Source organism: Polypterus senegalus, chromosome 3, assembly GCF_016835505.1.
Source record: "Polypterus senegalus isolate Bchr_013 chromosome 3, ASM1683550v1, whole genome shotgun sequence".
In the NCBI taxonomy this organism is placed as follows: domain Eukaryota; kingdom Metazoa; phylum Chordata; class Cladistia; order Polypteriformes; family Polypteridae; genus Polypterus; species Polypterus senegalus.
In genome coordinates, this window is record NC_053156.1 from 238364868 (window position 1) to 238376666 (window position 11799).

The window sequence follows — 11799 nt, forward strand, 5'->3', positions numbered from 1 at the left end:
GGAATTTGGAAAAAAAAATCATATCAGTATCAGGAATGCTTGAGCACAAGCTAATACTCTGACCAGAATGGGACTGAGCAACACCTTGATCTGAGAAGGGCGTCATGACAGCACTAAATTTGAAAATGCCATTAAGGAACTCTCATGTGTGCTTCTTCTACTTCATGGAAAACAAGCCAGTAGTATAATGCCCTATTTCAAAAAAGTGCAGAGTCCCGGTGTGGAAAGAACAGGTATTTAGAAAATTGTTTTTTTAATTGTATGCCAGCTTTCACAATGTCCAACTAACTCCTGTCTGTGCAGTTGTTAATACTGCTACTGAAGAGCCCCAGGTCAAGAGTATTGTGTTCAGGTTGTGTAATGTGTGTATTCTATGTGTTATTTGCATGTTATCATGCTTGTCCTTTTTCACTCCAAAGCCGCTTAGTTCTAAATTTGAGGTGCTGCTATTTCAATTTAGGCAGTACATAGCTAATATACAGTATTATTCCTGGTTATGGGTGGTTGCAAGGCTCTCTGTTTACTTAAATCCATATTGGTTTATTTTGTCAGAATATGATGATGTCACATAGTATCACAATGATCTGAAGCCAATTAGGCTAGGCACCAGAATCCCATTGTTTGATTTATTTTTTTGTGACCCGAACTATGCATGACGTTGCAAGTCATTTGCAAAAAGACTGGCACATACTATTAGGTAAATTAATGTTAACATTTAAAAAGTCTGCACACAAAAAGGAAAATCCCCACCACAATTTTCATACCAAAAATACCATTGTACCCCTGTTTATGCTTATGGTGTCTTGTAAATCTCCTTTGAGGGTTCCAGCCTCTTCACTATTCAAGAGTTTTGCCTAATGCATACTTTAATATCACATGAATTAGGTCTAATCTTATGCAGCTATAGATCTGTTCCTTGACTTGAGATTTTTGTATCTTGGATAAAACTACCAGTCAGATCTTGCAGGTGGACTCCAAAAAAAAAAAAAAACACAATGAAGCAAGTTTTTTGTTTGACATCTTTAATTGGTTAATATGCTTTTGTCATTTTCACTATATTTTTACTGCTCAATGGCAACAAACTTTCACTTTAAATTTGTATTATATTAATAACTGATATTGAAATATAATTTAATTAAGTGGGGTGAACACTTTGTATTTTACCTCTCATGCATGCACATAAATATGCATTACATAGGCCCATAAAATAAAGATCAAACTGAATCTGAGTATCAAACTGAAATTTTATATACAGTTACAAGCCAGGCTGGCATTGGTGTCACCAAACCTTAATAGACAGTAATACTGGGAACATATTGTAATAGCCACAAATTCAGATTAATCAATTTTAATAATGAAAACAAAGTATTAAAACAAGTTTAAAATGTTTCTAAAGATTATGAAGGATTAAAAACTATTTACCAAACATGAAAAATGCTGGTATCATCTAAAGTATTATACAAATGCTTCTAAGTACATTGACTATAAAATAATATTACATTCTCAAAACCACTAAACCCAAATCAAGTTCACAGGGGCTAGAGATTAACCAAACATCACTAGGCAGAAGACCGGAAATAGCCATGTACAGGGTTCCAGTTCCCTACAGGGCTCAATAACATCCACAATCACATAGGACCAATTCAGAATCTGCAATTAACATAACCTTTATTTGTTAATGTGAGAGTAAAGCTAGAGTACTCATAATAAAAAAAGGAAAATCCACACATATATTGGGAGAATGCACAAACTCCACATGAACAACAACCTGATGTGGGGTTTCAATCCAGGACACTAGATGTGTGTGATACACAGTGCTAACCACTGTGCCATCAATTTGTGTGATCCATATATTTTTCAGTATTATACATATATACAGAAGTGTGTATATGGGTGTGAGGCTTAAATAATTTTCATTGTAGAGTAGAAAATATAACTGAACTGCATTTGTACTCATTTACAAAAATGTTTACTACAGTACATATCTTTCAAAACTGTAAACACATACCCACTAACTGCACGCATATTCATTTATCATAATATCCAGTGTTCTCTTAGTGAGAAAACACATTGTTAAAAAGAAATATACAAAATAATAAAACAATTTTCATCTCTTTTCTGCGTAATTTAACATTACAAACTAACACAAATTTTTACTAAGTTGGGCTAGAAATAGGCAGAAACATTGTGTTACGTGTTTCTTTCAGTATCCATGCAACAAGAGAAAAACAGGCTAAGACTGTCAAATGAAGAACAATTACATCTCTCAGTTCATCACAATTATTACTGGCACGCATTGTCATCTGTGATGAACAGAAAAGGACATGCGGTAACCTGAAAAAATAAGCATGATTGAAGAAAAAAAAAAAAATTCTTATAATGATCATGTAACTCTCTGCATTCAATCTTAATTACAAAATAAGATGTTATGAAGAATTACTTCTTCCCTTTTCTAGCTATAACTTTACAAAACAAGTACTTCTTTTACCTGTGTTGACCAGTTCCCAAACAATTATTGCTGTGCATTCAAACCATTTTGTGTGATACTAAGAATTTCTTCTATAGAAATTTCCACCCATGTTAACTTCAGCCTCTTTCTTGGGTACTGTATCTATATCACAATATGATATTCAGTGTAAATACTAAACCAGCTTTATGTCCAATAGCGCCTAAGCCGTTGTTTGTTGATTTAACAACATTTTTCTTCACCACACACTAATAATTTTTAGGTCTTGTGTATATGAATGCAAGAATGAATATTACAAATAGAAAAATATGTTGACAATTTCTGCCTTAACTAAGAGGGCCCATTGAACCCATTATTCATAGACTTGCTACAAACTGTAGTGGTTAAATCTGGGTGTACAATTTGTGGTAGAATCGACACATTTATTTGTGTAGAAACATCCAAGCACTAACCAGCTCATACTGAATATGTCACATACACCAGCATGTGCAGTATTACATTGGGCAAAAATAAGGTATTTAAAATAGTATACATTGCTGTTCTAGATTAAGTGTGCATAAAACTATGGCCTTCTTCTGGCAGCCTGCTTAATGGCAGCGTATCAGTTGAATAAGTGTGTCATACAATCAAATCCAGAAACAATTTAAGTAAAACAAAAGTTTAATATTTGCTATTATATATTCCTAACAATCCTCTAGTACATTCAGTGTGTTATTCTTTGAAATTTAACTCACTGTATAGCTATACTAGCACAGCTGAAAGTCATTACATACTATTTAAAATATCTGCATACAGAATAGTTTCACATGAATAAAATAAACATGCAGCAGAGCATATAATTGGTATGTAACAAAATAAAAGTATCTATCTGTAAAGCAGTGTTTCAGTTTCTTTGAGAAATGTTTGTTTTCATGATGCTGAAGTGATTAAGAAATCAAACTGGATATTGCCTGCTTGGAAAAAAAACATTTTTTCTGCAGAAACATTTTCTGTAACATTTGTCAAGCTCTTCTTCACTGCTAAAGTGTCATCATTTTATTACATTGTTTTGTTGTGAATTTGGGTTTGTTTTTAATTTTTTATTGTTTCTTTTGTGACATCATTCCAGCAGTATTTGGGGGCTTGTTCTCACACTTGTGGGCATATTGTCTGTAGTAACTGCAACGTTGCTAAGCATAATAGATGTTTGACTACGTTTTGTGTAGGCCCTCATTTTTGCCATCATCTTCTGGTAAAATAACCTATTTTTCAGTTCTAGGAGCAACCAAACGGCACACTGTTCACAGCACAGTATAATAATGAGGCATGAAGAATTCCTGGCATGAATTACTGGTAGAATGGCACTATAATTTTTAAAAAGTAGTCAGGTTGATACTGTGTGAAGTGTTATGGCATACAGTATGTGGCAAATCTCATAAATTAATCATTTTAGACCTGAGGACAACTGCAGTAATTCAATCAAGGAATCATGATGGTGCAACAAACTATAGTATCAGTATAGGAGATCTAGGGTCAGATCTTGATTATGACACTTAAAAGAAAAAATGAATGTCTGATTCAGGTGAAATGTGACATTCAGCCTGCTTTCAAGGGTGGTCACAATGGATAATAAAATTGGCAATAATCCATACAATGCAAAATCTTTAGTATATGTTTGGTAACAATTACAGAATAACAGCTCCACTATCTGGGATCACTTTGAAAATGCTTCTCCTACTAGTATGAATGCCTTCGATTTCCTCCAATATTCCATAAATATTGATATCATATAAAGTCAGAACTGCGACTTAGATATACTGTAGGTGAACCTCAAAATGAAAAAAAAAATTTAAAAGTTTTAATGTTGAACCTCATGAGAATTCCAATTAGTAGTGGTCAATATACAATACAGCTGATTTGGTATGTCTGGATAATCCTTTCCTCCTTGTATGGATTTAAAAAAAAACATTTTTCTGGTATTCTAAACATTAGTGGAGAACCTGCAAACACATTTAAATACAAAGCATGCAAGCAAAATTAAAAAGGTAAGGTGATTTTGTATCAGTCTATTCATCACTTAAAGATAAAGTCTTTGTGTGAGGATCTGTATCTGTGTGTAACAACTGAGCTTACCCCTACTATTACCCTAGGGTCGGTACCGACCCGTTTTCAAGTTTTAAATGCATAAAAGTACCACATACATTTTGTTTACTGCATCAAGGCTTTTTCTATTTTTCTGAAACTTCCATTTAAACAAAAAAAAAACAAAAAAAAAAAAGGTAAATTATTTCTCTAATCAGAAATTCACTGCCTGTGGTCTTACCGGGTCGGCCACGACCCAGGGTACAATAAGAGATCATAAAACAATAAATACTGGCCAAACTTAAGTTACAGTATAAACACACTCTCAGCTCACTCTGGCCCCCCACCCCACACAACTCTGTCAGGTAGCAGGCCTCTCCCATCCCCCGAGCTGTAGTCAGGGGCTTATCTCTTCACACCTCCCCCGAGTAAAAAAAACAGAGACAGCCCAGACAAAACAGACCCAGACCAGTTCAGTTTGGTGATTGTGACTGGAGAGAAAGCCTCTAATTTGCAGAGGTAAAAATGGCCAGATTCACAGCACTCCAAGCTCTGGATCATATCCTAGCTGAAGGACAAGTTACAGAGTGGCACAGCGACACTGATGAGGTGGACTCAGAGGAGGAAGACATTGTGGAGTGTCAGTCAGAAGACACAGACACAGAGTCTGAGGAGGAGATCACCTCTGAAGCAGTTTCCCCACCAGCTGAAGTACTACAGTCCAAGAATGGCAGCATCTCCTGGAGGTTAGTACCACCTGACGAGACTCGCAGGACAACTGGCAGGGCAGCTGCTGAAAATATCATCAGAATGACTCCTGGGGTCACAAGGTTTGCCATAACAAGGATAAGTGACATCAAAACAAGTTTTGAACAGTTCATGCCATCATCGCTGAAGAAAATAATACTTGACATGACAAACCTAGAAGGACAAAAAGTCTACGGAGACACATGGATTGACTTTGATGAAGAATTCCTGGATGCTTATATTGAATTCTTCTTCTTGCTGGAGTATACCGATCCAGCAATGAGGCCACGCCAGTCTCTGGGACACAGCAACAGGCAGAAATATTTTTCGGCCACGATGTCACTGAAGAGCTTCCACATGATCTCGAGAGTCCTCAGGTTTGACAACCGAGACATGAGAGCAAGACGTGACAAGCTTGCTCCCATAAGGGATGTCTGGGAGAGATGGGTGCAGCGCCTGCCTTTGATGTTCAATCCAGGAGTGGTCAGCAGGAAGACGAAGAGCTTCAGCACCAGCATCCTTCCCTTTAGCCAGCCCTGCCACTGCCAGCCCTGCCACAGCCACAGACCCAGACCCAGAGAGGCTGCCGGATTCCAAAAGAAAGCGCTGTCAGGTCTGCCCAAGCAGCAAGGACAGAAAAACCAATTCCATGTGTGCCAAATGCAAGAAATATATTTGCAAAGAGCACACTAAAAATGTCACTTACTGTCCTACTTGCACATAGTGTAAACATACAGTAGCAATCCTGCTCCTGGAGAGCTACCACCCTACCACCGTACTACTAATTCTATTGGTTTGATTGTTTGTTTGATCTACATTTTGTAATTTATTTTGTATTTTATTTTGTCTTACTTGTTTGGCTTTGTCTTTGTAATTGAATTAAAGTTCAACTTTTGGAAAAAAATACTTTTTGCCTTCTTTTTGAAGTAAATATATATGGGTCAAAACCGACCCTAACACCACAGATGTTACTAATATTAATAATATTGATATTGATAGTAATATTATTAAAATAAAAAATTGTAATTTTTTTTTTTTTTACAGTTGTGTTCTAATACCCCTCAGTAATAGTCAGGTAACATATAAACCTTTGATTTATTTGTATAATTCTCCTGAGGTTTATTTTACCAATTTTTTTGGACTGGGCCGTTTTATTGACATCTTAGGTCTCATCTTCAGAGGGCCACACCAAAAATTTTAAAACCAAATTTTAAAATCTTTTCATGGATAAGGAAGCCTAACAAGAGGTAAGGAAACAAACTGGATGATAAAAAAATGTTTGAGGGTTGAGGGAGGCTGATTTAGGACACGGGTCGGCACCGACCCGCCCAAGATAACAGATGGGTGGAAATGCTAGGATAATAGTAGGGTTAAGAATATTATGCAGAGTGCAATCTGATTGGTAAGTTGATGAAACAGAGAACACAAGAAGAAGCCATGTCTTGTGCCGAGCAAGGTAGCATGAGCATGTGATTTGAGATAGTGAGAGTGGGACAACCCGTATTTTTATTGGTTGATGAGAGGTGAATACCTGCAATCAAATCTGTTTCAGTAGCAGAGCGTCAATACGTGTCTCACCAGATAAACAGCACATCTGTGTTCATTACAACAATGATCGTATTAAATCAGTAATACATTTGTCAAAGCTTAAGTTTCAATCTGAAAGTACACAAATACATTATACTGGTACACCTACATCAATTAGACAACTATGATCTCTGCAGTGATACAGTGCGTTTGATACAGGTCTATAAATGTATTACGAGATACAGTAATATGTCAATATGACAAACACTGTACATGGGCAACTATTAAGGTGTTTTTATCACTGAACAAAAGTAATTTTTAATTATTTATTTTATTTTTTTATACAAATCAAGTGATAATAACATGAACGAGCAATATAATCAAAGATTACAGTCATTCAGGTAGCCATTCCTTTCATTTATTATCTTTAAAATATTACTGTTTACTCAAAACGAGATCACCTATCATATCACTAATTTCTTTCCTACATTGGTTACTGTGACCAATCAAAGGGTTTGAACTACCCTCCACTTCAAATTCCAACAAAGTTACTTTATAGAAACTGATAAGAGTATTACACAAAATCGTAGCTAATTTATATTTAATGTTCTTTTTCGTTTAAAGAAAAAACACAATCATAAAACAATATAATATAAGAAAATAGCAAATAAAGTAATATATTCTCATGACAATGCATAAAATTCCACCTGACTCAGAAAGCTATATGATGAAAAAGACACATCTAAAGAGACACTTTATTTTATATATAAACATCCACGTGTGGAATTGTGCATGTCTGTCCAACTCAGAAGTAAGAGTTGGAGTCAGGGTAAGGGCTCTGCCTACGAGGAAAAAGAAAACTCTCTTAGCCACTAATAACACAAGAGGGTCCAGCACATGAGTAAAATGAAACCTCAGAAGAAAGACAAAGTCGCTTAGCCGCTAACATCTGCCAAACGGTATCCCTTTTACTTTTCTTCCTTCCGCTAATGCACAAGCAATGCAAGCACGTCGACAAAACGAATCCACCGAGAAGAGAGATGCCCAGAGTAGTTCCTTTGAATTACCTGACATCTCTACTGTAAATTTCAATTTTTTTTCTGACGATTTCAATAGTTTCTAGGACCCCGGGCTTTTTACAGCACTGGCTTACACAGTTGTTATAGAATAAAACAAAATAGATAGCAAGGTACAGCATAGGCCCAGGTTGTTTACTTTAGAATGACATGAATTAATTCTTGCTAAATCATGACAACTTTCTGAAATGACCCTGGTAAGAAATATTTGTTTCTTATTTGAAATAACACAGTTCAATTTGAGATAACCCCAATGAGTTATACGAGGTGGATTAGGAATTTCCAATTGAGCAAAATAAATGCAGGATTATTAACTTGTGTATTGTAAAATTAATATTTAATATAGTCATGTTGTTATTAGGTGTTATTGAGAAAAATGTATTGCATAAAAATTGTAACCTATGTATTGTGGATATTATATATTGGGTTGTAAATTTATTTAACTATTACAATCCTGAATGCCACAGTTGTTAGTTGCTGTCCCAGCAGTGTAATGAGTTCTAAGTTTGCACATTATCCTTATGTGCATTTAAGTTAAACTAGCAATTCCAAATTACACCAAGTACATTCTTAAAAATAAAGATGCCAAAGTGGTCCTTCAGAGCGATGCCATAGCAAAGCAATTTTTTACTCCGAAAAGAACCACCCACATAAAGGTAAAATTTCATAGAAAACCATTGTCATGCGCTTGTGCAATGGGGACAGCTTCAGGTCTCTGGTGATTGTAATTCCCTGCTGCTCCAGGGGTTAGGGTTCAGGTTGTGTTCTAATCCCTTTCCTCCTCCACCCTCTGCAGATCACAAGATTGACGGAAACACCAAGGACATCACTTCCAGTGTCTGTCCATCTGGACCCACCTCTTCCTGCTGGAAGGACTTAAGACCAGAATATCTGCCATCTTGAGACAGTTCAAATGGCAACATGTGTCTGGAAAGAAATTTCCACAATTATTGCAATTTTTTTTGTGTTTTACTTCAGTTTTACAGGGTCACAAGGGATGTGCCCCAGCTCTGTATCGTGGTCTGTCTGTTCTGTTACATCATGAAAAGATGCTAACATGTTTGTGACATACCAGTGGCTTCCTAATTTTAAAATTACTATTGCTGTACAAAATACAGGCTAACTTAAGTTTTTCTTGACCTATTAGTATCCTGCTAGGCAGCTTACTTTACATTAGAGTGAAACACATATTGGAAACCTTTTCAAAGCCCAAATAACCACATTCATATGCAAAGAACCTTTCCCAGAATGAAACTGTTCTTTGTCAAACAATAGTTCTACGAGGAAAAACACAACCAAGTACACTCTTAAAAACTTTATGGCTCTTTATTGGGTTGTTTAGTTCTTTGCTTGACCAAGCACCATTTCATTCTTGAAAGAATTTCATATGCAAAGAACCCTCCCTTTCTTCTTTGAAAACTCCCTAATATTCAGAAAAAGAAATCTTTAATGTTTGGGAGGTTACCTAGCAGGAGACTAACAGATTGAGAAAGCCTAGACTTGGTGTGTGTTATTGCATGCAGCGACAGTCCTTTTCAAACCATGACCCATTGGTATTTTATAAATCTGTTACCATCTACTCATGGTGATTCACTTATGGAGTCTATTACAGATCTAAATTAATAAAGGTTCTTTCTGGAACCTTCATGTGGATGGGTCTTTTGGGAACCAAAATTTGTTCCCCTGTGGCATCGCTCTGAAGAGCCACTCTAGCACCTTTATTTTTAACAGTGTACGGTGCCATTAAGTAACTTTTATTTTTATGAGTGTTGGTGTTGTGATACACTAATAGACTAGCAACTACATGATCCCTGCCTTCCACTCTGCTTGCAGAATTGGATCCACCCCCAGGGTTCCCTTCAAATCATTTCACTAATGATACACACAAATACGTTCAAATCACTTACTATGTTAGAATATTGAACATAAGTAATCCTGATTCATATACAGTAGTATGTGCTTACTGTGTAATGTGTCCTATATTGCCACTTAATGTTTTTTACTATAATGAAGATATTTTGAATGTTGTATACTGGATTGTGAATTTTATGTTAATAGTCCAATAGTTGCATTTTAGGTTTGTAGCACTAAGACAAAGTGTTAATAAATGGAGCTATACTGTACTGCTGTAATGCTCCATTTCATTTCACTCCATTAAGTCGCACATCCTTTTTGCAGGTCAGTTTTAACACGAATTTAATGAAATAGTCGTCCAGCACAATCCAATTCTGTGGACGGGATGCCAGTGTATTACTGTATAGTGACCCAGCTTCGAGTCAGCAGTACCAACAGCACTAACAATGGCACAATCACATAAAACAAACTGTTCTTCACTACACTCTGCCCCCGATTTATCTTACATTTCACGGAAACACCGATATGTTACTTTTTTTTTCTAAAGGTGAAGTAATGTTTTCGAGTTTCATTTCAAAGCAAATCTTTGGCTAACGCAGTACAACATCCTAGTACTAAAGCAAACCTTTTAAAGAAAGACGGAAGCAAATGAGCAAATATAATAAACAAACAAACAAACATACCGAGAGGTTGGTCTCCTCCACCCCGGTTCGGGTTCAAGAACTGTGAGCGGTCGAAACTCTCAGCATTCTGAGTAACAGGACTCCGAGTTGAGCTTGCCCTTTCACTTATCACAAGCCTCTACGTCTGTTTAATCACGAAAACGCGCTAAAATACTCTTGTTGTCAGTCCGCCGAGTGCCTGCGCCGCCGACGCCGAGAGACGCTGCCTTCCCGTAAGCATAGCAACGCCTGAGGAACGCCGCGTGGTTCTTAAGGAAAGCAAGAGGACTGATTTAATTACAGCTAATGCCGGGAGAGTGAAATTTCATCTGCACTGTTTTAGGTCAGTGTCATTTTGTGTTACTTTAGACGCCTGTATATTAACAATACAGCGGAACAATCTATATAATTATGCACCAGTCATGTGGAAATTAGCATAATGCCGAAAATGACAAGACAAACTTGACTTTATGAGGCTGGTCAATTGCGTCAACTTTATTAAAGAAATTTAATCAGGTGTAAAACATTCTTTGCTTGAAATTACATTTCAGCAACTCTGGCCGGTTTGTAGCAGACCTTATCCTGAATCCATTTGCTTTGTCTTCTATTCGGTGGAATATTTTGTGCATGGTGGTTAAAATGATTTGTTATAAGCATATAGTTATCATACCGAAGTCCCTATCTGAGGTTTTAGCAGGAACTTGGGGACATGAAGTATCCGGAACGAGAGTAAGTCGGGGCAATAAGGGATGCAGACACAGCTGATGTGACAACTAAAAAGGTGTATTTATTGAAAAAAACGTCCACAAAGAAATTATAAAAGGGCACCTAAACACTGCAATGAATTAAGATGAAAAACAGACAACAAAATTACATTCCAAAAACTGCATTCAACACATGGCACGCACCAAATAATATTACATAATCATAAAAAAAGGCTCGACCCCCTTTTTTGTAATAAGATCTCCAGTTAAAAAACTTTCTCCTCCTATCCAAAACTTCTGGGTTAAAGCTGACTTGTCCTGGCAAATCGGAATACCATTCTATTCCCTGCCGATACATCAATCTGCAGCACACATGTAATTCTTCTCCTGGTTTGAACTCAACTCACCTGATTTTGGCGTAAAGATTGGCTTTTATCCCGTGTCGAGCATCACCTGACTCGGGTCTAAAGCCCCTCGCGCTCTTTAGTCACGCGCCTACCCTAAACGTTATCTGTGCCGATCGTGACTACGTTGCCGACACTAAGCACCACGTCCTAATGTTATGGTCAGGACCGGCGTCAGCCACGCGCCTCTCTGTTACCTCGCAGCACCGCAGCCTCCGAACACTACGGCCGCACTAGAAGAACGCCCGGACGAAGCTCAACGGGCAGCAGGAACGCGCCCCAACCCGAGGGCTCTTC

At 37.0% G+C, this 11799-nt stretch overlaps 1 protein-coding gene across 1 annotated transcript in view; it reads right to left on the bottom strand.

Moving 5' to 3' along the window:
• Nucleotides 1-10606, bottom strand: part of ankef1b (ankyrin repeat and EF-hand domain containing 1b) — a 44415-nt gene extending 33809 nt beyond the window's left edge. The window contains exon 1 of the mRNA XM_039748813.1: nt 10416-10606. The gene's annotated coding sequence lies outside the window, so the exon portion shown is untranslated. The remainder of the gene's footprint in view (nt 1-10415) is intronic.
• Nucleotides 10607-11799: the final 1193 nt, after the last annotated feature.